This window comes from Delphinapterus leucas, chromosome 10 (genome assembly GCF_059928025.1).
Source record: "Delphinapterus leucas isolate spDelLeu-1000000601 "Yukka" chromosome 10, BTC_Dleu_Yukka2, whole genome shotgun sequence".
NCBI lineage: Eukaryota > Metazoa > Chordata > Mammalia > Artiodactyla > Monodontidae > Delphinapterus > Delphinapterus leucas.
In genome coordinates this window covers 92,833,682-92,859,301 of record NC_143138.1, presented here as the reverse complement: position 1 = coordinate 92,859,301, position 25,620 = coordinate 92,833,682, and the positions used below count along the sequence as shown (strand labels likewise).

Below are 25,620 nucleotides of genomic sequence, written 5' to 3'. Positions count from 1 at the left end.
GCAGTATTCTTGCCCCAGGCAAAGACACAAAATAATAAGATGACAAACAGCTTTGGGGAGAACCAAATGAGATATTACATATGAAAGTGCTTTATTTATGTTCTAAACACTAGATCTCTGGATGTCAGTGACTAGATTCCCTCTCAAATATGATCCTTTGTCTCACATTCATAATTACTAAGTAGCTGACTTACTGTGTGCTAGGGATGGGGCTGAGTATTTTACATATACTACTTCTTTTAATCCTAATTTAGGTAGTTAATATTATCAACTCTATTTTACCAACTTCAGATTTAAACAAAGGCTTTTACAGAGCTAAGAACTGCACCCAGGGCACTCACCTCTCAACCCTGTGCATTTAAGCCCTAAAATATATGGCATGTTTAACAGATCTCACGTGATACTAGTCCCTTTATATGATTAACATTAGCTACAATTTATTGAGAATCCACTAAGTACCAGACACTATGCTAGGTATCTTAGATCAGTACATGACCCATAATCCTTATAACAACCCCATGAAAATTTATTATCACCATCTTTCATACTTGTTCCACTTATTGTGGTGACACAGTAAGTAGCAAAATTTGTTTTGAATAAGGATTCAAATTCAGATAGATCTGCCTTCAAAAACAATTCTGTATTATGTTATGGTCGCCGGTAGTGAGTTGAATGGTGGCCCCCCAAAAGATATGTCCATGTCCTACCCCCTGTGAATGTGACCTGATTTGTAAAAAGGGTTTTTACAGATATAATTAAATGAAGGGGCTTGAGATGAAATCATCCTGGATTATCTGGGTGGGTCCTAAATGTTCGTATAAGAGACAGAGAGAAGACATGGGGATAATACAAGAAGACGTTATGAAGACAGAGGCAGAGATTGCTGTGATGAAGTCACAAGGCAAGAAATGCCTGGAGCCACCAGAAGTTGAAAGAGGCAAGGGAATATTTTCTTCTATAGCATTTGGATAGAGTACAACCCTGCCAACTCTTGATTTTGGACTTCTGACCTCCAGATCGGTGGGAGATACACTTTTGTTGTTTTAAGCCACTCATTTTGTGGTAATGTGTTATTTTAGTGACAAGAAACTAATGCACAGCCTGTTTCATTTTTAAACTATAGGCTGATTTGTATCATATCTTTAAAAACTTAAAATGCCCACCACCTCATGTTATTATTATGATCATTGATGTCTTTGGTGTCTTACAGTTAGACTAATTTTTTGTCTTTTCCACTTACACTTGAAGACCTCTCTTTCACAGTAGTATCAGTCTGTGCACAATATCCTGCACATGCCTTTGCTCACCTTGTCCCCCCCGACCCCCGGAAGCCTGCCCTTCCCCTGTCCTACTCCATACTCTGCCACTGATCTCATTCTCAAGCCTGAATGATACCTCTTCCTGAAATCCTGGAGAGAGAGCCCCAGCCAGAATTAACTGCTGTGTCCGTGTTCCCAGAGCAGTCTACTTGTACCTCCATGTATCACTTCTGTCTATCTGTCCTATATTGTAGTTAGGCAGCTGCCTATGAAATCCTGGAGGCAGGGTAGGAATTACACTAATCTCAGTGCTTCTGGTATTAATCATGGAATGTCTCGTGGTTGATGAGAACTATCTTACCTCTCTATGCCCTTGAGAATCTCTACACAAAAGTTTCTCAAACTTGAATTTGTAAGAGAATCACCTAAGGAACTTGTTAGAAATACAGATTTCTGGGCTTCTGCACATTGACTGCCTTTGGATTGGGGCATCCCAAATAATTTTCATGCAAGTGGTTGGCTGACTATACTTTGAGAAACAGTGTTCTAAAATTTGGATTGGAAACTTCTGTGGTGTCCACCTGTTGAGTAATAGTTTTATGGGTGTCTCCTGGGATATGAGTGACCTAAAATTGCATTCTGCTTGGGAAAAGAAGAGTCAAATCATCCTTTAAGACTTTGGTCAAAAGAGGCTGCACGTTTGATACCATTTCTAAACTGTGTCCCAGACCAACTGAAATCCATTTCATATTTCCTGAGCTGCTTAGGCTTGAGGTTGGGTTTCTTATTTAAAACCCGCATGCTTTGGGCTCTCCGCAGGTACATGGTCAGAATTGTCTAACTCAGATAGCACAGTCCTCTTCTGTCTCTTAAGCAGTCACAAGTTCTAATGTTTCTGTGTTCCTCTCCCTGTTTAACTTGTCTTCACAGAGCTCTAACTGTATTAGTTTAGGCATTGATAGAAAAAAAGGGCTGCATAAGCATCTATGTCCATTAAAGGAATAACTCAATGTGCTGTCTTTCTATCTTTTGAGACATTATGAATTTCCACCCTCCTGCATAGAATTGTCTTATGTCCTTGATAACTTCTGCATTATACAAATAACTCAGAGCAGAATTCAGTATAAGATGGATGAAATTTTCTTCTCTGAGCTGCAGTAAAATAAGAATAATCATGCCTGTGTCACAGGATAGTTGTGAGGATTAGATAAAATCATTTGCTGTATAGAAAGCATTTAATATGATATTGGACCTATAAGAGGGCCTCAATAATGGTTAACCTTGTAAATATTAACCAAGTTTCATCCTCATAATTTCAGATGGAACTTGAGTTCATTGTTGTCACCCTCCTCCTCCTCACTATCATCACCATCATCAAATTGCTGGATTTTAATTAGTGTTTATTTTGTATCAGGCACATTTTAAGTACTTGACATTCTGCCTAACTTTTCCATTACTGCCCTAACAAATTTCCACAAACTTAGCAGTTTAACACAACAGAGATTTTCTATTTCAATCTATAGGTCAGAAGTTTAACAGGGGGTTCAGTGGGCTAAAGTCAAGGTGTTGGGGAGGCTACACTTCTTTCTGGAGGCGCTACTTTTCTACTCATTCATGTATTTGGCAGAATTCAGTTCCTTACTGTTGTAGGACAGAAGTCCCCGTTTCTTTGCTAGCTGTCAGCTTAGGCTGTTCCCAGCTTCTAGAGGCTGCTTGCATTCCTTGGCTTGTGGCCTACTTCCATCTTCAAAGCCAGCAATGGTGAATTAAATCCTATTCATACTTTGGAACTTTCCTGTCATTTCATCTCTGACTGACTTTTCTGCCTTCCTCTTCCACTTTTAAGGGTCCATGTGATTAGATTTAGCCCACTTCGAAGATCTAAGACAATTTCTGTATTTTGAGGTTTGTAACCTTAATTACTTTTGCAACATCCCTTTTGCCATGTAACACAACATATTCACAGGTTCTAGGTATTAAGACATGGACTTTTATGAGGGCAGGGGCATTATTCTGTCTGCCACACATTTGTTGTCTCATTGAATTCTCCTAGTGTTCCTTTGAAGCGGACTTCATTTTACAAATGACAAAAGGAGGCTTAGCAAGATTAAATAACTTGCCTAAGATCAAATCTATAGTAAGTGATGAAGCCAGTATGCAAATCTAGGCACTTTGCCTGCAAAATCTACCAAGTTTGGAATTACACTAGGTTAAGCTATAAGATGGGCTCTGGTAGGGTCAGGAATCCCTTTTCTTGGGACAACTTAAAAGAAAAAAATGACTGGCCTACATTCAATAACTTGATTATCCACAGATGGTCCAAAAGCCAAAAAGAACTCTTAAGTCTGTATCAAAGATGTATGTTTGTGACCAAGTCTTATTGACATAGGGCACAAACATCTTGTTGCTCTTTTCACAGCTTTCTCCTAATTTCAGACTTTTTCCATTGTAACATTATCACCACCAAAACTTTCATCAGAGGTTGGAGGAAAACATTTTTAGGAACAAAAGTGTATCTCAGCAAATATGTGGTATACTTTGTGTGATCATATCTATGATTATTTAATACTTAATCTATGCAAAGTGCCTTAGGTCACTTAGTGACCCTATGAGATAAGTACTATTAATAGGTGGACATTTTAGGCAAGGAAACTGAGAAACTTATATACAAACTTGCTGGGATTTGAACCTTGGAAGCCTGGCATTAAACCACTCCATTCTGTGACCACTGTAATCTTTTCTTCTAAGATGGAGATATTTGTATCTTTTCGTTTCTACTCTTTGACAGTTTCCGTAGTTTGCCCTTGCCTGAGGTATCTGATACCAGGCATCTTGGCATTTGAGCTACTCTCCTATGTACAGATGATGCCGTAATGATAGAGCCTATATAGCCTCTAGTCCAGGCAAAGGTGAAAACCACTTTAAAACAAAGAGTTTTCAGATTATTACCCAGTGGCTCTGTTTCATTCATAAGTAAGTGCAGGGTAGAGTACTTTGGTATTGTTTAACCTGGTGTAGATAAGACTCTAGACTCCTGAGGTTTAAGTGAGGAGCGTAGAACTTTCTCCTAATTCCAACTGAATCCTTATTATAAACTCATGGCATGGGCCTTAAGTGTCAAATTATTTCCTTACATATGTGTAGCTCTTTATCATTTAAAACACAGTTTTACATGTTTTCTCATTCAACCCTCAAAAACATTATGTGAAGGAAAAAAATCATATCATCATAATGGTGATGATGATGAACGCTTACCATATGCCAATGCCAAACACTCCACACATTTTATCTTATTTAATCCTCTTACTATCCTTTGAGGTAGGTACTACTATTATTCCGATTTATAAATAAAGCTAATTGACTTCTTCAGGGTCACCCAACTAGTAAGGATGGAACTGGGTTTTAAACACAGTCAATTTGACTCCCAGGACTGTATCCTAAACTAAGAGTCCATAGCATTATTTCTGTTCTTCAGCTGAACCAATTAAGACACAGGGTAAAATTAAGTAAGGTTTATCAAAGGCCACCCAGCTGTCAGTTTTAGGACTCAGATCAAGTGTCCTGCCTTCTATTTGGAGATGGTAACGATATGGCAGAATTATATGGAATCAAAAAGAGCTCATTTATATCATGGCTCCACCAGGCACTAAATGTGTGACCTTGGGTAAATCATGGATTATCCTCTAATCTTCAATTCAGTTGACCCTAAAATGGAGATAGTCATACCTGCTTCCTTAGATTGTCAGCAGGATGGAAATAACGTACATAAAATGCCTGGCATGTAGTGAGTAGTTAGTGGCTGTTATTATTAGTGAAACCTTCTTCCAGTACACCAGCTGCCTCTCTAAATGAGAGTCTAGGTCTGATAGGTTTGGAGTGTGGTGAAATTGCGGGAGAAATTGTCTAAGCCGTCCTCGATCATTTTTCACATGAGCCGTAGGCTTTTGGCAGGCACCACCTGATAAATCAGCCTCAGCTTAGTGGGAGACTCAGAGATGTGTCCTTAACCTGAGAAATACAGTGGAGGAGACCAGGATACCCAATAAGGTTCTAGTTAACTTGGCAGATCTAAAGCAGTCAGATCTGGATGTTGGGGGCTTATTAATAAGCTTCATGCTTTCCTCTTAGCTGTTTCCCTTGAGCTGCTGGAAACATGATTTCTTATGATCTGTTCTTTATAAGCTCCCTCCTACAAGATGAGATTCCAAAGGTAGTTCTGGAAAGCTGAGAAAAATGCGGTGGTGTTGGAAAATGGTGTCAGGTTGTAGGTATTGGAGTAGACCACTGAAATATGCACTGGTGGGTAGTTTTTAAAGGTTGATCCCCTGAGTATATGCTGATGTGCCCCAGAAACAGAGTTCTATTCAGAATGATTTATGTTCCATGGTGCTGTGGTGTGATCTGTATTACCTTTGGAAGGAAGGGCAGACATTGAATGAATTTAGCTAAGGATAAAAATAGTTAGATGAGCATAAATGCAGAAATGTCCTAGGTCTCTCAGTTCCTTCTAAGGAGATTTTCAAGGATGTACCTGAGAAAGTTGTACTCTCTCATGCCTACTGGTACTGAATATGAACTGTAGAAATTTGTGAATTGCCTGCTCCCTGATGAGGTTTGTGTGTGCCTCTTCCTGCCAGCCTTTTTCTGAAAAGGAAGGGGAAAAAAAACCCCAGGAGTGGAAGGAATCTTAGAAATAAATAGTGATGTCTGATCTGCCTTGGCACCTGCTTCTCAAGGGACTTGAGCTAATGCACAACTATTTAAGATGTTTAGGCATCACAGCCAGAAGAAATGATCAAGTCAGACACCCCTAATTTGAATTTTTGGATCAAAATCAGCTTCAGAAAACTATTCTGATGGTAAAGCTCATTTCTTTGAGCTCTAGAATTAAACAGATCTAGCTGTATTCAAATCCCACCTCTGTCACTTAGTAGCTGTGAGTCTATGGGAATGTTACTTTGTCTCTCTAAACCTCAGTTTCCACATTTGTAAAATGGCAATAATAGTAATAATGGTAAAAGTACCTGTTACGTTACATAGACATGCTATAAATGTTACATTAGAAATCCATGTACACTACTTAACAGTGTCTAGTCTATAGTAAGTGTCAATCAATGTTATCTTTTATGACTATTTTAGCATCTGCTGTCCAAATTCTATGCATTTATTAATGTTGGCAAGTTATGATAGGACCACTTTATTCTAGCCTTCTTGTTGGTTGGTGTTTAATAAAAGGTCACCCTTTACTTTGGTAGGCAGATCTTTAGCTAGATCCAGCCAAGGTGATTTCCAGAACTATATTTTGAGCCAAGGAGAGGGAGAGACAGCCTCATCTGTTGACAGGGCCCTTAGGTATCGCCTGGCTCAGTCATCAGGGATAGGAAGCTAAGACAACAACGTAGGTACTGCTCTCACTTCCAGCCTGCTGCCAGAGCAGGCAGAAAACAGAGAGCTCAAGCCAGCCATATCACAGGTGCAAAAGCCACTGGAGACAGGAGCCTATTCTGAAGCTGCCTGACACAGCTGTTAAAAATGAAGGTCAGTCTAATTCATGAGGTGTCACCTCTATTGATCTGGAAAACGGACAGGAAAAAAATGGATTTGAGAAAAGTTAATATCTGATTAGGCTCTTAAAGATGATCAGTCGGGTGCTTTGGAATAGTAGGATAAGACTAGATGTCAGTCCAAACTCCGCTTTTATGGGGTGGGGGGCACTCAGAACCAGAGAGGGAAATGAATTGTCCCAGGCCACACAGCCATCAGTGAAGAGCCAGGCCTGTGATCTGGATCTCTGGATTCCAGTTTCTATTACATAGCACTGCTGGCTTCCGCCTCTTGGCAATTTGAGTGACAAAAGTCATGCAAGAATCTAATATAATGAGTTGTTTAATAGTAAAGTTTTGAAAACTAGTATGAAGCCACAGTATACAAGTACATGCTTTCCACTACAATCTTCTAAATCTGCTAGATGGATAGGATTTAGCTTGGGACCTTTGGTACCTTGAGAATAATTTTCCCAGAAACAAATGAGGGAAAAGACGCAATACTTTTTCTAAGTTTTTGCCTTTGCTTGGCTTTTGAAACTTATAGCATATGCATTTTTAAAACCCCCTCTTTTTTAACAAAGGGGAATAATGTGCTTTCCTCTATATGAAAAAGTGGGACAGGTGATGCACTGCTCCCAAAGGATGAAACTGGACTGCTTTTTATAGTAGTGATGATGTTTTGTTTTGTTTTGTTTTGTTTTAAATTGGTCAGATGCCAGTTTGCTTGTGATGATGGGGTGTGCAGTACCAGTGTTTACTGGTCCCTATTTCACCAAGCGTAAACATTTGCAAGAAAGCAAGCTTAGGTGGGGAGTGCATCCCTTTTTCACAAAAAGCTGAGCTAAGTGTGTCTGGATGGGGATTGAACCCTTAACCTTAGACCCCTCAGCACCACATTCTAACAGCTGAGCTAGAGCATTCTCAAGTGTTACAGTTAAACACCCACATGTCCCATCATGCAATGTTGAATCTCTACAGATCAATTAAACAGACACTGTTCCTGCTGGAGCCAGTGAAAGCTCCAGCTGCATGAAACAGCCAGGCAAGCAAACACAATGTTTTGTATCCTTTTACTTTCAAAGTGTATTAGAGGGCAAGTAAGCCACTTGCAAATTACCTGAACTCAGGAGTATTAAAACATGGCATTATACCTTCTCCTATTAAACTTACCTAAAGGGTTTGATAGAGTTTTTTGAGACTAAGCACTCTTCTGTAGTAGCAGACCCTCTGGAGCAGCACAGTCCTGTAAAAATATAATGCAATTCACACAAGTAAGCTACATTTGTAATTTTACATTTTCTAGTAGCCAAATTTTAAAAAGTGTAAAGAAACGAGTGAAATTAATTTTAACATTATATCCAATAATCTATTTTAGTTAAACTGATATATCCAAAATGTTATTTTAACAAGTAATCAATATAGAAATTATTAATGAGATATCTTACATTATTTTTATGCTAAGTCTTCAAAATCTGGTGTGTAGTTTACACTTACCACATGTACCACTTGGACCAGCCATATTTTAGTGCTCCATAGCTGTGTGTGGCTCATGGCACTGTGTTTGACAGTGAGGCTCTAGAGTCGATGTGAAGACGATGTCCTTCTCAGCAGGGGGTGCGGGGAGAAGGTGCTGGGGCTTGCTAGCACTGTCCAGGACTGACCTCTGGAAAAAATTGTTTCTCTTAGTCAGTACAATTAAGGGGGCTTCCCTGATGGCGCAGTGGTGAAGAATCCGCCTGCCAAAGCAGGGGACACGGGTTCAAGCCCTGGTCCCAGAAGATCCCACATGCCGCGGAGCAACTACTGAGCCTGCACTCTAGAGCCCGTGAGCCACAGCTACGGAGCCTGTGGGCCACAACTACTGAGCCTGCGCACCTAGAGCCCATGCTCCACAACAAGAGAAGCCACTGCAATGAGAAGCCCATGTACCGCAGTGAAGAGTAGCCTTTGCTCACTGCAACTAAAGAAAAGCGCCCGTGCACAGCAGCAAAGACCCAGTGCAGCCAAAAATAAGTAAATTAATAAAAAAATTTAAAAACCTGTAAAAAAAAATACAATTAAGAACAACTCAATATCAAACAAGCAAGAACCAAAATAGTTGTTTTGCAGTAGATTTTCCTCGTCACTCAATGGATTGATTCATTCAGCTATCTGGGGGTTGCATAGGAGGATAATGTGTTCTGACAGGTCCACTGGGGTCAGTCCTTTTCTGCTTAAAAATCACAATTTCTTTGGCACTCTTCTGTGGTAGCAGACAATTGCATGTGCAAGCTTGGATGCAAAGGGCTCTGTATTTTCTTTTTGTCTCTGGGCATGCTTTGAAGGATATTATATAGACATACCCACTTTCTTAAATGCTTGAAATTTTAACTAGAGAATTACAGACTTTTTTCCTTGTCCCAATATCAAACAATCAGTTATTTCTAAGGGTGAAGCTGTTCTTTCTATTCACTGTTTAGGACCGTGCAAAAGAAAGTGATCTTATCATTCTTGAAATTGTCTAATGCAGTTTTTGCCTCTAGGCCAAGGGAAAAGACCTGCCCTTTCTCCACAGAAGGCTCATTTTGCGAGTGGTTACAGTTTTATTGTTGACACTGTACCTCTGTATTAGTGTTAGTGCAAGGCTCATAACCCTTAGCAACTTCATTACTCACCAATTAGTTTCAAATGAATTCTACTGTCTTGGCTGTAATGGTGCTCTTCATGGAGTAAGCTTCACACTCATAAGGATTTCACTTCTAACTGCCTGGAGTGATGGCATAGAGTTGGAGTCACCAGTTCTTTAGTTAGGAATTCTTATTTGAGGGAGATCCCTCAAGGCCTCTGAGGACACATTGCTTCCTGTTGTCACTTCTTTCCGGTTCCATTGATTTCACCTTTCCTTTCCTCAGAAGTCCATGCAAGTGTGACAAATGACTAGGAAATGGGACCAGAAGACTTGCGTTTTAGTCTGAGCTCTTTTGCATTTCGGTATAGGACCTCAAACAGGTTGCATAAGCTTTGCAAGTCTCAGATTGTTCATCTATGAAATGGAGATTAAAAGGCTCATATCACACAGAGTTTTGTGAGAATTAAGTGAGATAATGGACATTAAAGTGGTTTGTGAACTATAAAGTGTTCTGCATATTTGAGGAAGGAACATTATTGAGCCAAGGAGGAGTATAGCCCTGTAAAGATCACGCTCATCCTGAGACGTATTCTTGAGATAAAAAAAATTGGGATACCGTCCTAGATCCTCCTCTCTGACGAGCCCCCATTACAGCTTTGCAAGGCAGTGACTTAAGAAATAGGTGAGGCCTTATGTGCAGTGTAGCTGGTAGAGCAATCCTTACCCTCACCTTGTTCTTTTTTTCCTCTCTACTCAACATTATGACATCACCTCCCTTCCTGGCTGTCATTAATGGATATTTCATCCTGGTTTCACCTGGACTGAAAGACTGGGGAAGAGCAACATTTTTATGTGTTCCAAGTCCAGGGTGGATAGGTTAGCCTTATACATTCTTAGCCCTATGTTAGAGGAAACTTCTCTGAGTTTGGTTCACTTTGTGGGATTTTAATTACCCTTGGAGAGGTTATGAATTTAGGTAGATCTCATTATCCTGTATTTCCAGGAAACCTGTCTCAGAGCTTAACTAGCTTAGTTTCTTCTCTCCCTCTCTCCTTCCCTCCCTCCCTCCCTTCTTCCCTTACTCCCTCCTTCCCTTTGATATTAGGATAATAGGAATAGATATTAGGGTAACTTACTAATTTGAATACCATTAAATGGCCAGGTTTGTTTAAGTATTAGCATTAACCTGTAAGGCTTTTGACTGTTGAAAAGTCAAAATAATAAGGACACCTTATTCATGCCCTTCTCTTTTTATTCCCCAGAAGCTGGTACAGATAATAGGTGCCTAGTAAGCATCCACTGAATGAATAGTGACTAGTAACGATCAACACTTTTCAGGGTATAAAATGTGTTGTGAACCCTTTAGATATACTCTCATTTAAAGTTCACAGTGGCCCTATGAGTAGATAATGTCATTCACATTTTATAGATGATAGAACTGAATGGCGGGCACTTAGATTTATCCAAAATCATGCAGTGACAAAATGTATGGATTGAACTTAGGTTAGTATTGCTCTAAAGCCCATACATCTTGTGCTATATTTATGCACCTTAAAATTACTGTCTTCTGGTCTTAATATAAGTAGTTCCTTAGATTGTGTAGCATCTAACAAAGGTAAAATGGTGCTAGAGCAGGAGCTGTGGAAAATCTATATTTAAGAAAGAGGAAGTGTCTGGCATGGAGATGAGATCCTTTTTCTCTTCGTGAAATCTCATTCTATTAAATTTCTACTCAACTTTCTTGAAAATAACCAATATTTACCCAATACTTATGTGCCAGGCTGTGATTAGTGCTTTACATGTGTTTAATTCTCACAGCCACCCCACGAAGCTGATACTATTGTTTTTCCTAATTTTTAGATAAACAAATTATGACACAGAGAGAGTAAGCAGCAGCTTGTCCATGGTCGCACAGCACATCCTGGCTTAGATGTACACCTAGGTCTATCTGACTCCAGAGTGCATTTTCTTAATCACTTCATGGTACTGTTTTTCACTTTTCGTGCCTTTATAGTCAGAACCAGCAGTTACATATTAGTTTGTTTGTGACTGTTGATAATCCCTACCAAATTGTAAACTCCTTGGGAGTTGGGCACCTTGCCTTTAACATCTGTATTTCCCCATACTGTTCAGATAGTGTTCAATAGGTGCTCATTTAATACTTGTCAGGCAATTCTCAGACTCAGCTAGCTGATCAGTTAGTCCCTCTCTAGCACTAAGAATTAAGAGATACGATTGTTCACCCTTTCAGTGTTATCACTGGCAACAGCCCTTCTGTGCTGTAGCAGATATTTTTGTGTCCTGTGCCACATTCTCTTGATCCACCATGAATCTCAGCTGTAGCTGTGCTGGACAGTTCCCATGTAAGCTGACCACATCGTACCTGAAGAGCCATCCACTTCTCTCAGCTCTTCTGCCTCAGGACTGTTTTTGAAGTCCCTGAAGCTCTCTTAGTCCACTTTTTGGGCAGGACAGAACAGCATGGAGTTAATGACTCCAGTGGCAAACCTTAGCCAGTGGAAAATAGGATAAATGCCTCAGCCTCTTGTCCTTCAGAGGAAATTCTTAGGTGCATTCTCTGTGGTCTCTCAAGAATCAGTCCCCAGATTCATTGAGCATCAGTTGCCCGCAGTGGTTATCAGCACCCCCTTTTTCCTACTTCTGTATCTTATTTTCTATATTTCATAACTGCTGCTCCCTGTATTTCCAAAGTAAATTCTTTGCACCCAGGTCCTTATCTCAGTGGGTTTGTTTTTTTGTTTTTTAATTGCGTGGGACGTGGTGTGGGAAATGGAAAACCCAAATAAGATACATGCCTATTTGCTAGTGGCTTTGTGCCAGAGGCCACATATAATGTCACCTAATGTGAATAAATCATGTTTTTGGATTAATTAGAGAAGTTACCTCAGAGGAGATTGAACCTCAAAGTCTTGTCCTTGGATAAACAGGTTTAACGTAAGCGGAGAGACAGCTTAATTTTCAGAATTTCCCATTCCGCCTTTATAACCAGTTATATTGATGAAAAGGTGCAATACTTAAAAAGGATGCAAGAATGAGCCAGTTAATTTTCTGAAACCTAAGATGACTACAGATTCAGTTTATTTCTTACTGCATTATTGACTTTGGTGTAAAAAAGCGTAACCCACAGTGCATTCCTAAGTCTGTGCTCCATGGCACTTCCCAGTTGATAAGTCTTATGAGTCTTTTTTTCCCCTTGAGTCTCTGTTAGGGTTTTATTTTTTTTAAGATGCCAGATATGATATTCATAATCACTGAGCAGTCACCCCACCAAAAGAGTTGAGAGGAGAACGTGGCAGATGGTGTCATGCAAGTTTTATTGAAGAATCTCCCTCATAATGATGAAAGATACAGCAGTGAAATCCTGGCATGCATATGGGTGGCAGAAAGGATTTATGCCTGGTGTGTCTGGGCTCATAATAACTAATGTATCAACTTGTTTGAAAACTTTTCAATTAGGAGGATCAGCAGGACTTGTGAATGAATCATGAAGAGAAGACCTTTCACTTTCAGTAAATGAGGAGAAAATAACCATCAGCAGAAATAGCTGCATTTATTTCGGTGCCTAGGGTAAATGGCACTGTTCTAATGGCGATAAGGCCAAGGGTCTGGGTCTCTATATGGGCCAAGTCAGGTTGCCTGATTTCTTGGCCCTGACTGACCTACTCACTCTTTAGCAGTTATCACATGACTACATGGGTATAGTACAGCACTCCACAAACTACAAATTTAAATCTGACCTTGTCACTTGCCTGATGAAAATCATTCACTAGTTTCCCACTGCATGTAGCATAAAACGTAAACTCCTGCCTTGGGCCTTAAGGCGCTGTATAGGTTGGCTTCTTTCCCATAGCTCTATTACCTCATTTTGAGGAACGCTCCCCTTTTCCCCTGTTTCAGCCAGACTGTCATCTGATAGGTCCAAGCTCTTGCCAAGCATTTTCATAATACTTAATATGCTGTATTAGTACAGCATAATAAGTTGTATTATTATTTTTAAAATGAGATAATATTTATAAAAACATATATTCCAAACTGCAAATACTGTACAATAATAATTATTATTGATTATATCATTAGCAGATCTGGAATCTTAGAAAGCAAGGTCTCTATAAAGCAATGGAATATTTAAAGGGCAAAAAGACTTTCCAAGTGAAGCATTCGTTAACTGAGAACATTCCTCATAGAAAGAGATATGTTTGTGCATTCACTAAAGCTTTCCGTATTTTTTGATCTACTTGGACATGGTCAGACTTTGCAAAGATCCCCAAAAGAACAATCCAATTTTGGTTTATGAGGAGTGTCTGCTATTTAAGGGTTTCGTTGCCGGAGTCCAACAAGCTATATTATTTAGCTAGTTTGCTTGCTTACTGCCTATCTCTCCCATGAAGACAGTGTGTATTTCCCCAGAGCTAGTACAGTGCCTGCTATCTAACAGTTATTCCACAAATATTTGGTGATTGGATAGTAGACAATGCAGAATGCATACTCTAGGGTTAGTGGACTAAAAGTATCATCTTTGGTACATAGGATGGAGTTTTAGACCTTCAGGAAGGCTTATGAGTTAGATTTGAAACTATCTTGAGACTTTCTACAAGCTTCAGATCTAAGCCTTTCAAGCATTAGTTGATGATTCTTGTGTTGATCCTGGCTAGAAAGCTACTGACTCTGTTTGGAAATTTGTGTTGACATGCTTGGGACAGTTGTAGTGTTAGACAGAAGTATTTTGACATTGATGGACAGCTCTTTGGCCATTGAATAGAGTTTTGAGATTCCCACTGGTGCAGTGGCCCACAGAATTTGGGCCACTTGAAAACTACATTTCTCACTCTTGCTCAGCTTTGAAATGTACCACTATTGCTAGAGTAATTTGTGACTGAGATCAACTGTTTTGAATGGATTGTACCAAGGTGGCACTTAGTATTCTGGATAGCACATTGTAGATATTCAATAGATGTTTAGTGAATGAAGGAAAGATTTCCATTTTCTATTATTAATCAGTATTATTGGGCAGTATTATGACTTTTAAGCCCTAGTTTGTCTTCTCCCACATTGGATGGGACTGACCCATGTAACCAGTAAGATGTTATGAAAGTGACAGAGTGTGACTTATGAGGCTATATCATAAAGTACATTGTGGCTTCTCTCTTGTTCTTTGTTGGATCATTCACTAAGGGGGAAGTCAGCTGCCATGTTGAGAGGATACTCAGGCAACCTGTGGAGAAGTGAGACTGAGGCCTCCTGCCGACATCCATGCATGTGAGCTGTCTTAGAAATGGATCCTCCAGCCCCAGTCAAGGCTTCGGATGACTGCTGCTCCAGTCAACTAAGCTGCTTCTAAATTTCTAATTCACAGGAATCATGAGGTAATAAATGTTTAGTATTTTAAGCTGTTAAATTTTGAGGTAATTTGTTATATGACAATAGGCAACAAATATACATAGGAATCAAAGCAATGACCCAAACAAAACTGCATTAGAAACCAGACCTTAATTTGTCTTCATCATTCTTTACTTGTTTTTCCATTGGTATCTTGGTGACCTTGCTGGGTACTAAAAAATGCTAATCTGGTGTCTACCATATTATTTGCCAGTGTTTTCCCCAATCTGTTATTTGTCTCTATTTCGGATTTGTTTGTTTGTTTTTTGTATTTGGAAGTGTGTTCATTTGATGGTGATGTAGTAAGTCCTTTTCCTTTTTTATTTTCCTTTATGTTTTTTAAGTTGCTTCTAATTGCCCTTTCCAAAGATTTAATAAATATTCAATTCCTTTTTAATGATTTGATTTTTTGTATATTTAAATCTTTAATACTCCTATAATTCATTCTGATGCATTAACCACTCTTTGGCTATAACCTTCTAGCCACTTCATTATATTTCCCCTTACATGGTACTAGGTATTGCATGGTAGAACTCAGAAGATTGCTAAAGTTATGATAGATTGCATATCCTTGTCTCCTTTATTTTTATGATCTGCTGCTTTGTTAAAGAAGAAAATTTACATTGGCCTATTCTATATTAAGTCATGCTGATTGGTATCTAATATGTTTCTGGCAAATTTCTTGCCACTTAAGTTTTAGATGGTTCTATTTTAGACTTTTTATGAGCAAAAAGGTCCACAGGTCTGCAACTTCATATGTCTTAGCTTATTCAGAAACTTTTAACTTATTTTCTGGCACGTGTAATATCACTTTGACCTTCTGTCTTCCTTTGGGTTTGTGCTTGATCTACTAGCTTGTTGCCAGAAATGTCAACAGTCAATTTTCATTTAATTAATATCCTTATCAGGGTTGACATTCTATCGCCCTTATTTATAAGTCTATTAGTAAATTCCCCAGCAGTGTTCTTAAGGAAGAAAAAAGACCCACCAATTCTGTTACTTTTCTTGAAGTTTCATTTAAGTTCAAAATAAAATACCCATTTTATTTTTAGTAGAAATTTTACTTGTGGCAAAGTCAGCTTATAATTTCTTTGGTTGGAACTTGACTCAGGAGTTCAGGAAGTCAGGTGACTGCGTTTTGAATTGTTTCCAAGCAGCTGCATTTGATCGCAACCTGGGTGGCTGCTGTTCTGGCGTTTCATCTCTACTGTATCAAACTGGGTTAGCGTTCATTGGTGGCTCTGCAGTGGAGACTTCTGACAAATCCTGTCATTTGCTTTCCCTAAAGTCAGACCCTTCTTTTAAACATGGTGAACCTTATATCTTTTGCTGGAAGATTTTAAACATGGTGAGCCTTATATCTTTTGCTGGAAGATTTTAAACATGGTGAACCTTATATCTTTTGCTGGAAGATTTTTAACTTGAAAAAAAGTTACTGCGGTGCTGTTATATTCCATTCTTGCCTTTATTGGCAAAGTACCCTAGTCACTGAGCAATATCAGCTAGTATTCTGATAATGCCTTTGAGTTGGGGGGAGAGTTGTTTCAAATGATTGTATACTTTTTCCTCCTATTAACATCTAGCATATCTTGTGCTTTAATCATTAAAGCAATGTTCTATGCCCTGTTTCATATCATCTCACAACTACCCTGTGACATTCACTCCCATGCTTAAAACTTTTCAATAGCCATTTTCATTGCCTTCTTTTAGTTCCTCAAACCATCTATGCTTTCTGCTACCACAGGGCCTTTGAACATAGTGCTTCCTATTGCTGGAATATACTTCCTCTTTCTCCCCCCTCCTTTCACCAAGATAACGACTACTCGTTCATCAAATACAAGTTGAAGTATCACTTGCTCAAGACTAGGTCAGGTACTTCTGTTATATGCTCTGAAATGATCATTGTTTGTCTTCTAATCCTTATCCACTTATTTGTATGATTATTTAATGTTCAACTCTCCTTCTAGACTACAAATTCCGTGAGAAGAAGGACTAGCTGCATCTGGTTTGGCCCAACATTGTATCCTCTACATCTAGTACCATGGCTGGCACACGTGGACGCTCAGATATTTGTTGAATGAATGGTTTCCAAATTATACAGATGAGAACTGAGGCCTAGAAATCTTAACTAGCTTGATCAAGGTCCTACAGCAACCAAGTAACAGAACTAGGATTTGAACCTAGGTCTTTCATTTCCTAGTTTTGTGATCTTTCTATTAAACACAGTTGCTTTATGCTTCTAAGTTGACCCTTTAAAATTTATCTTCCATCTTAAAGTTTGTTTGGTTCCTTGGAAGTGGGTAGGGTAACTCAGATCCACACCTTGAGTGTGACTAGCCTCAAAATAGATGGTAGGTATATGTCAGCGTGCCTACGTATAAGGGTGGGAAAAGGGAAATGGAAATCATCCTTTTTAAAGAATCTTTCCCTTTTAATCTGTTACAGTTTCAGAGGAGTAAACTGAGCAGTGGGAGGTATTATGAAGAGACTCATCAGACGTGGGCTGTGAGGTCTAAAGCGTATTACACTCAGTCTAGATATGATTACATGTTTGTAGTCCTGCGTTGTCTTCTCATTAACTGTGAGATTTTGTGAAGGTCCCCTTTACCTCTCTGGAGTAAATTTCGTCTCTAAAAATGGCGTGTGTGTGTGTGTGTGTGTGTGTGTGTGTGTGTGTGTGTGTTTGTATGTAGGGAGTCATTATAGAATTATTGGCAGAAATTCTGACTGCATGTCACAAAAAGGCCTTGTTCCCTTTTTCCTCACATTTGTTGCTTAGTCAGCTAGAATGTGCTTGTTATTTGGGGATCTAAGATTGAAATGTATTCCATTATGTAACCCAGCTCTTCCAAAGGTTTGGGACCACTCCCACCTGTCTTTGAATTACAGCAGTTTTGTAGAGCTCATTGCAGGCCATTTCTAATAAGGGAGGATTGAATCCTGGAATGTTTATTTCCAGTTAGCATAATGAAATGTTACTGCTTGGAGGGACTTTGAGAGCCAGTAAATATAGCCACTTATTTTATAAATAAAGAAGCTGTGGTTTGGAGAGAGAAAATGGAGAGCTAGGATGCATAACTGAAGACTTTGAAATTTACATCCAGTATTCTTTTCAGTATACCAGGTGGCTTATTTTATTCCACCCTTTATTTTCAGTACACTTAAAGAGATTTAAAAATTATCTCTAATATAAGTAATATTTACACCTGGAAAAGTTAATGAAGTCTCGTTTTCTATCTTCCTTTTCTGATAGAAATATCCTTTCTCTGATTGTAAAAATAATATATGCTTATTGTAACAAAATTCAATCCATTCTGAAGTACACTAAGTAGAAAATGAGGATTCTCCATGATATCAAACCCCTAGAAACAATCACTGTTAACTTGTTAATTTGGTTCATGATTTTTAGGCTCTTCTTTCTCTCATACTCTTGTATATGTAATTACATCTATCTATCTATAAATATATCTCATTCGCTGTGATATATATGTACATATATATATGCTATATATATTTTTTCATACATTGATCTTGAGTATATACATTACATATTTATATACTCATTTATATATACATTTAAATTATATAAATGTGTATTTATATATAAACATATATATTTAAAAATTAGATTATGTTATACATACTGTTTGCATCCTATTTATTTTTCTGAGCAATATTTAAGGGACACATGGACATCTTCTCTTGTTAGTACATCTAATTTATTCTTTTTATTGGCTGGCTGGTAGTTCATTTTGTGACTGTACTTTACTTAAACAAGTCTCTCCTGTTGGATATTTATATTGTTTCCAGTCTTTCAGTATTTTACGAAATGCTGCAGTGAACATCCTTCTGCATGCATCTTTGCATATTTGTCTGTTTCTTCATAATAAATTTCTAGAAACCACACTTGACAGTAGTCATAGTATTTAGACACAAAATTGTATAAGTAAAGCAATATAGTTAGCTAATTCCTGTAGTAGGAAAGGAAGGAGATTTCAGACTGAGTGTGATTTCAGATACAAGGTCATTAAACACATGAATCTTTCCTTGGTCAAGCTTTGTGGTTTTGTAGTCACAGTTTTGTAGAATCAGCTCAGCACAGCAAATTCCAGTTCAGTGAATCCCGCAAGTTCTTTCTAGTTGCTCTGTAAATAGTTGCTTCACTTGGCTTGAGTTCACTGTAAATGGATTTAATCAGGATAAGGACGCCTAGAGTTTAGGTTATTCCGTCTAGCCCACAATAGTTATTTTCCCTTCAGCTGTTTAATGCAACTATCAGATGTTGGGAGGGAGTACCACTTATGTGTCAAACAGTGAGGTAAAGAGGAAAAATATTACTTCCCTGCTGAGAAATTGTGAGAAAACAAGCTCATGATGTCTCTGAATCTCTGAACTGACTTCTTGCCCAAGGGGATCACCAGGAAGAGAAGAGCCCCCTCTGGCTTGGGTTTTCTATTCCCTTTAGTTGCTTGAACTTTGCTCTCTCTATATCACCTGTGATATAGCCAGTGCTTTCATAAGGCATTTAGTAGCTTTCTGACACTCCAAGCCCTAACACAGCCGATGTGGCCATGTCTAAACTGAAGGATTATTTCTTCTTCAGCATGAATCTAGAAACTGAGGGGATATGAGAGGGAGGAGACCCATCAGAGGTCATCTGGTAGGGTGACCTCTTGCCTCTGGAATTCCTCTGACAAGAGCTCTGAGGGGTCATCATCTTTGAGTGGCTCCTCTTGGTCTTCAGAATAAAGTTTATATTCCTAGGCTAGTGCTTAAACCCTCTGATAGATGACCTTTCCATCCATATTCCCTAGCTTCCCCAAATATGCCCTGTACTCCAGTCAGTCTTCACCTTCTCCTCTCTGTCTTGGCTTATGCCATTTTCCCTGTCTGTTAATGCCATTCTTCTGGCTTAAATGTCATCACTTCCACAATATCTTCCTTCCTGAACTACTGTGACATTTAAACTGTACTTTTTTTGGTGACACTAATAATTTTCTATTCTATATTGGAATTTTCTATGTATCTATCTTATATCTCCTACAAGAACCTAAACTCTTTGAGAGCAAGATTGGCATGGCTATGACTATTCTTTGTGTTCCTCCAATATCCAGGATATTGCCTGATATTTGATAAGTATTTATTATGGAGATGGGTAGACACACTAACCCAGCCTTCAGCTGTAAATAAATGTATATATACATATGCTTTCCCTTTCTATTTCCACAACCTCCAAATGGTTATGAAGAAGTACTCTCCCTCCCTTGATGTGCATTATTAATAGAGGAGGTGTTGTGGGAACCAGGGCAGATAGTCAGACTGTAAACATATCAGCCCTGGGGGAGAGCTTAACAGAGTCATGAACGAGATGTGTAGTTCTTCTCTTTGTTCATCAGATTCTGGTGTTGCACACAGCAATCTGGCATGGCTGGAAGTCATATTCTGGGAGGGAGATTCCCATCCTTGGGCTTTGGGGCTCTTAAGCCGAATTTTTAGGGAAGCATCAGTTCACCCTTGCTGCAGTCAGTAGCCAGTCACAATACGATAGCATTTTGAGTTGGCTCCAGCTACATGCTCTTAACTCAGCCTTTATGGTTGGGGGTAGTAGCATCAGCCCCTCTCCTAGAGTGATTAGGAGGCTAGAGTCCAAGCCTTATGGTTGTAGCTATATGACCTAGCACGCTATTGGCTGGATTTGCCACATCAGCATTCAGGCTGGGGAAGCTGGCATGATTGGGGGACTGGGGTCCAAGACTTGCCATCATTGACCAGGATTAATTGACTTAAGCAATAGGCCACTGATGAGTTTCCATGGAACTTTTCAGAAAGCTGACTTCTTTCCTAGGAGGCCTGCTTTCCAAGGACAAGTCTTGGGCATGTTAAACCTCTGTCTCAAGGGAAATTGTAGCAGTACAGAGAAGAGAGATAGGTAGGTAGCTGGAGAGTTTGTATTTGAGCCAAGATTCAACACCCCAGCCTTCCTGTCCTGTCCCTCCAGTCTTACACACTCAGAGCCCAGGTTTGAATGCAGATGTTTTTATTCCACATCCACTGTTCTTTGCAACATCCTTCAGCTCTTCATATATTTTTATAAGGAATGATTTTAGAGCCTCTGGGTGTTGGGTATAGTATGTATAAAGGGATTATTCTTTTTGGCAACAGCAGCTTTGCCTAAGTAATTCCAAAATAAAGTTAAGGTTTACTCTAGGCTCAGGAAGTTACCCTGCCCTCTCTGTTGGCTGTGAGGGACTCTTAAAGACATATGAACACTTTATTCATTTTACTCCATGTTAGAACTTCAATTTTATCACCTCTTTCAGTTTTCTTTTAGAAGTATCAATTCTTGTTTTAAATTATGAATTAAAAATTTGTATGTTTCAGGCTACACATCTTGTGGATTTTCACTTTTATTGCCCTTGTTGTTTTACTTTCTGCCATTCCTGGATGATCACTCATAAATTCGCCAAACTGCTTGTCACAAGAATAAGTAAGTTCAGCCCTCCCTATCTGCAGATTCTGGATCAAATTCCGTCAGCAGTTGGTTGAATCTGTGGATGCACCTGAGGATATGGAGGGCCAATTGGACTATGCCATTTTTACCTAAGGGACCAGAGCACCCACACATTTGGTATTGTGGGGGTCCCGGAACCAATCCGCAAGGGATACTGAGGGAAGACTGTTCTCCTGTCAGCTTGGAGTAGAGAGTTACAAAACTGAGTCCAAACTAAACTGCACATTGGGTGCCATTCCGAAACGGAAATATTTGTACGTCTTTTAAACATGTGGAATTGTGTGAGAAGGTGCCCAAAGCCATGCTCTTCGTTGAAACAATATTTTTGACCCATAAAGAGTGAAAGCATCTCCCTGAACCTCTGTGATTTCACTGAGGCCAGTTTCTACGATTTTTACCCAGACCATAGACTTATGGGGCAAAACTACCTTGGGAATACAATCTAAGAAAAACCACCTTTGTTTACACTATCTTTTTGCTTTGAATCTCTTTTCCTGAGATCTTTGCCTGTTAAAATCTTAGTATTACTCTTCTCATCATCTCTATTACTAAAAAAATATATAATTAGTAGCTAGTAAACACTTATGGGCCATTTATGGTGCCAAGAGATGTACATGCACACCCTCTTTCGTGTATTTATTTATTTGTTTGTTTTTAACATCTTTATTGGAGTATAATTGCTTTACAGTGGTGTGCTAGTTTCTGCTTTACAACAAAGTGAATCAGCCATATGCATACATATGTCCCCATATCCCCTCCCTTTTGTGTCTCCCTCCCACCCTCCCTATCCCACCCCTCTAAGTGGTCACAAAGCACCGAGCTGATCTCCCTGTGCCATGTGGCTGCTTCCCACTAGCCATCTATTTTACATTTGGTACACCTTCTTCCTTTACTGGTTTATTTTCCATTGCCTATTCTGTGCTTGCACTGTGGACCAGCAAACAAGGAAGATATGGTCTCAGTGCTCATGGTGCTTACATTCTAGTAGGGAAGGTAATAGAAAGTAAACAAACCACGAGATAACGTCAGACTAGTGAGTGTCGTGAAGAATGTGAGATAGAGCAATGTGATAGAGGGTGACTGGCAGTGTGCGGTGATGGGGGAGCTTTTAGATAGAGTTACCTCAGAAGGCCTTTCTAAAGAGAGAAGAAGGAGCCGGCTATGCGAAGAGCTAGAATTTCAAGGCCAAAGGCCTGAGGCAGGAGTGAGCCTCATAACAACCCCCTGAAATTACTAGATCTGTCTGTGTGACTTGGTGAAGGAACTTAATCTCTCTGAGTCCCTGTTTCCTTATCTTGCAAAGGCAGATTGTTTAGCTCATTCATAATATTTTCCTTGAGTGCTTGCTACGTGCCAGGTACTCTTTAGACTCGGGATGTATTACTGCCCTCATGGAGCTCATGTTCAAGCTTAGGTAATGTAAGTGGCTTGAGGAAAATGAAAGCAGAGCAAGGAGACGGAGAGTGAAGGTGGGAGATGGATTATTAGGAGAGTCAGAGAGAGCCTCTCTGTGGAAGTGACATTTGAGTAGAAACACTGTTGAGGAGAGGGAGAGAAGCAGGCCACATGGCTATCTGTGGGGTGGGGGAGCATTTCAGGTGGAAAGAACGAGTATCAAAGGCTGTAAGGTTGGAAGGAGCTTGGAATGTTCAAGGTACAGTGAAGGAGTTGTGTGTGGTAGGACTTACGGTCAGAGAGGATGCAAGAAACCAGATCATGGAGGACCAGGTCATTCTAAGTGTGATGAAAAGCCTCTGCAGGGTTTGGAGTACGGACGTTTGGGGAGTAATGTTATTTACAGTGGTGTTGGGAGAATTGAGAGGTAAGGTGATATAGAGCCTAGCACAGTGCCTGATACATAGTAAGTGCTAAAAGACCTCTTGTTTCCTTTCTTCCGTAGTCACCCCTCAATGTTTCCTTCCCTGTTCCCTTCCTTCCTCCCTCCTTTGTACGCCTGTACTTTTCAAATATATCTCGGAATAAAATGCTTTAATTTGCTGTTATCTGTTTCTTTGTCATCTTCATGCCACACTATAAGTTTCTTGAGGACAGAAATGTGCCTCTTATTTCTTTGTAATCGCTATATCACCCTAGTGCCTGGAAAATTGGTGGAATGCAACAAAATGTATTGAATTGGCATTCAAAAATTCTGCTCTACAGGGAATGGCAATGGTGCCTGGGAGTTAAGATGTATGTTTGGACTGGTAAGACCTTCTTGTTTGCACTGGAGTGTCCTGAGTTTGGTCACAGCAAAAACACCAGGAAGGCTGCAGCAGTATCGTTGTTCATGAAACAGCTTGCCAGTAGTTTGGACCCAGGTCCCAGTTCCAGTGGGGTTTGGGCAAGTCACTTACTCATCTGTACAACTGAGATGAATATCCACAGGATTATTGGGGTATTGAATGAGATCGTGTGTATAAAGCTCTAAGTATAGTAGACAGCTCTGAGTGATCAATAAATATTATTATCTAATATTGAAGGTGCTGTCCTGATTTCCTGCCCTTCCCCCAAAACAGACCAATTCCAGAGTCAGCCTGGAAGCTGTAGAGAAGGGGGAGGGGTTTATCCCTCCCTAGCTGAAGTGGGTCGGACATTCTACCTCCTTAGTTACAATTACGATAAGCCTGTTGCAGGGCAAAAAGTCAAATAATTTAGTGCTGGCTCCTGCTGTTTGACCTTGTCTACCTATTTGTGCCAGATTTACATTAGCTCTTTGAAAGCAAAGAACTTCTTTTATTTATCCTGATGACAAAGAGGAAAGTAACTTGCCTAAATTCACACCCCTAATAAGTGGCAGAGTAGGCTTTGAATAAAAGCCTGGCTCATTCTGGAGCTCGAGGGAATGGAAGAAAGCATGCTCTCCTAAGAGGCAGGAAACAGGATCTGGGGACTCTACCACTTACCTTGTCACCTGGGGGAAATGCACATAACCTCTCTCAGGAGGACTAACCACCTTCTTGATCCCCAGTCCAATGCCCTTTCCCTTGACCTTCTCCGGTTTCATTTTCCACATGTACCAGTCGAAGGTATAGTAATAGTCTCTGACTCTGTACTGCATTTTTTTATACCTAAGGGTTGATGCACGTGCCTCAGAGTCTTATAGCTGACCTGGTTCTGTCAGCTGACCTTTCTGCTGAGAGATCTGTGTGATTATTCCTAGGCACCAATCTCTACCAATACTTTATAAAGCCACTTAACATTGCAAAATAGTCACTAGAGTGTGTTTAGTTCAGCTGGGGAGATAACCTTACATTTCCAAATCCTTTGCTCTCCTTCTAAGTCCTCTATATACCCTTCCTCCAGCCTTGCTGTTTTCTTTCATCAGCTAACTCCTGCTTTTAGTCCCAGCTGTTCTTCCTTTTGTTCGTTTTATCTCCAGTGGGGACAGGAAGGTAGGAAAACATATACCTGAAATACAGACTTGTTGTCTGGGAGAGATCAGAGGATTATTTCTTTCTTTTCTCTTCTTTTTCTTAACAGCATGATCAAATCTTGGTTTTTTGCTGTTAACTTTTCCAGGCTGCCAATTACAAGGTTGGATAATGAGCATTTAGTGTTCTGGTGATTAAGACCTCCCCCACCTCGCAGGTCATTGCCACCTGAATTAATTGGCACTTTCTCAGTTGGAGTTCAGTTCTCACATGTCTTACCTACAAAGAATGGAATTCAGAGATCTCTGTAATCCATCATCATGTAGTTTTCCCAGCCCTTCCTCAATCTAACTATACCACTCATCTCTTGATTGAGCGATTTACCCTCTGTCACTCTCTTGCTATGTGATTTGCATCAACATGGAGTCTGTTCCTTTCTTCCCCCTCTGCCTGGAATGGTGTGGTTGCCACTGCAGAGTCAGGAGACAGTCTGTATTGAAATCATTGCTACCAGCTCTGCAGCACTAGTTGTTTAAGCCCAGCTTTCTCACCTGTAAAAGGATATGGTAGTCGCTTACTCACTTCATTGGATAGTTGTGAGGATGATATAAGGTAGTGTAAAGGGTTTAGCAGAGTACCCAGCCCATAATAGTAAATGCTCACTAACTATTAGCTCTGGAATTTCCCACTTAAACCTATTCAAATCTCACTGCTTCTTCAGGGCCGCCAGTCAAAACACACTCTCACTTCCTACACCAGAAGTCTTTTTTGACTATCTTCTAGTCCAAGGTGACCTCTTTCTCCTAGCGGTCTTATTTTAGGACTTGTATAGAATTATTTGGTGGATCTGAGATTATGTTCAAAGTCCCCACTACAGGTGAAATGCTCTTGGAGGCAGAGACCTGAGCCTCTGGCAGAGCCAAGGCAC

The 25,620-nt window shown here is 39.7% G+C and overlaps 1 long non-coding RNA gene across 1 annotated transcript in view; it reads left to right on the top strand.

Moving 5' to 3' along the window:
• The window catches only part of LOC111174177 (uncharacterized), a 420,003-nt gene that overhangs the window by 220,354 nt on the left and 174,029 nt on the right, over positions 1 to 25,620 (top strand). Inside the window, exon 3 of the long non-coding RNA XR_002644391.3 lies at positions 14,607 to 14,797. This is a non-coding gene — a long non-coding RNA (uncharacterized LOC111174177). The remainder of the gene's footprint in view (positions 1 to 14,606; positions 14,798 to 25,620) is intronic.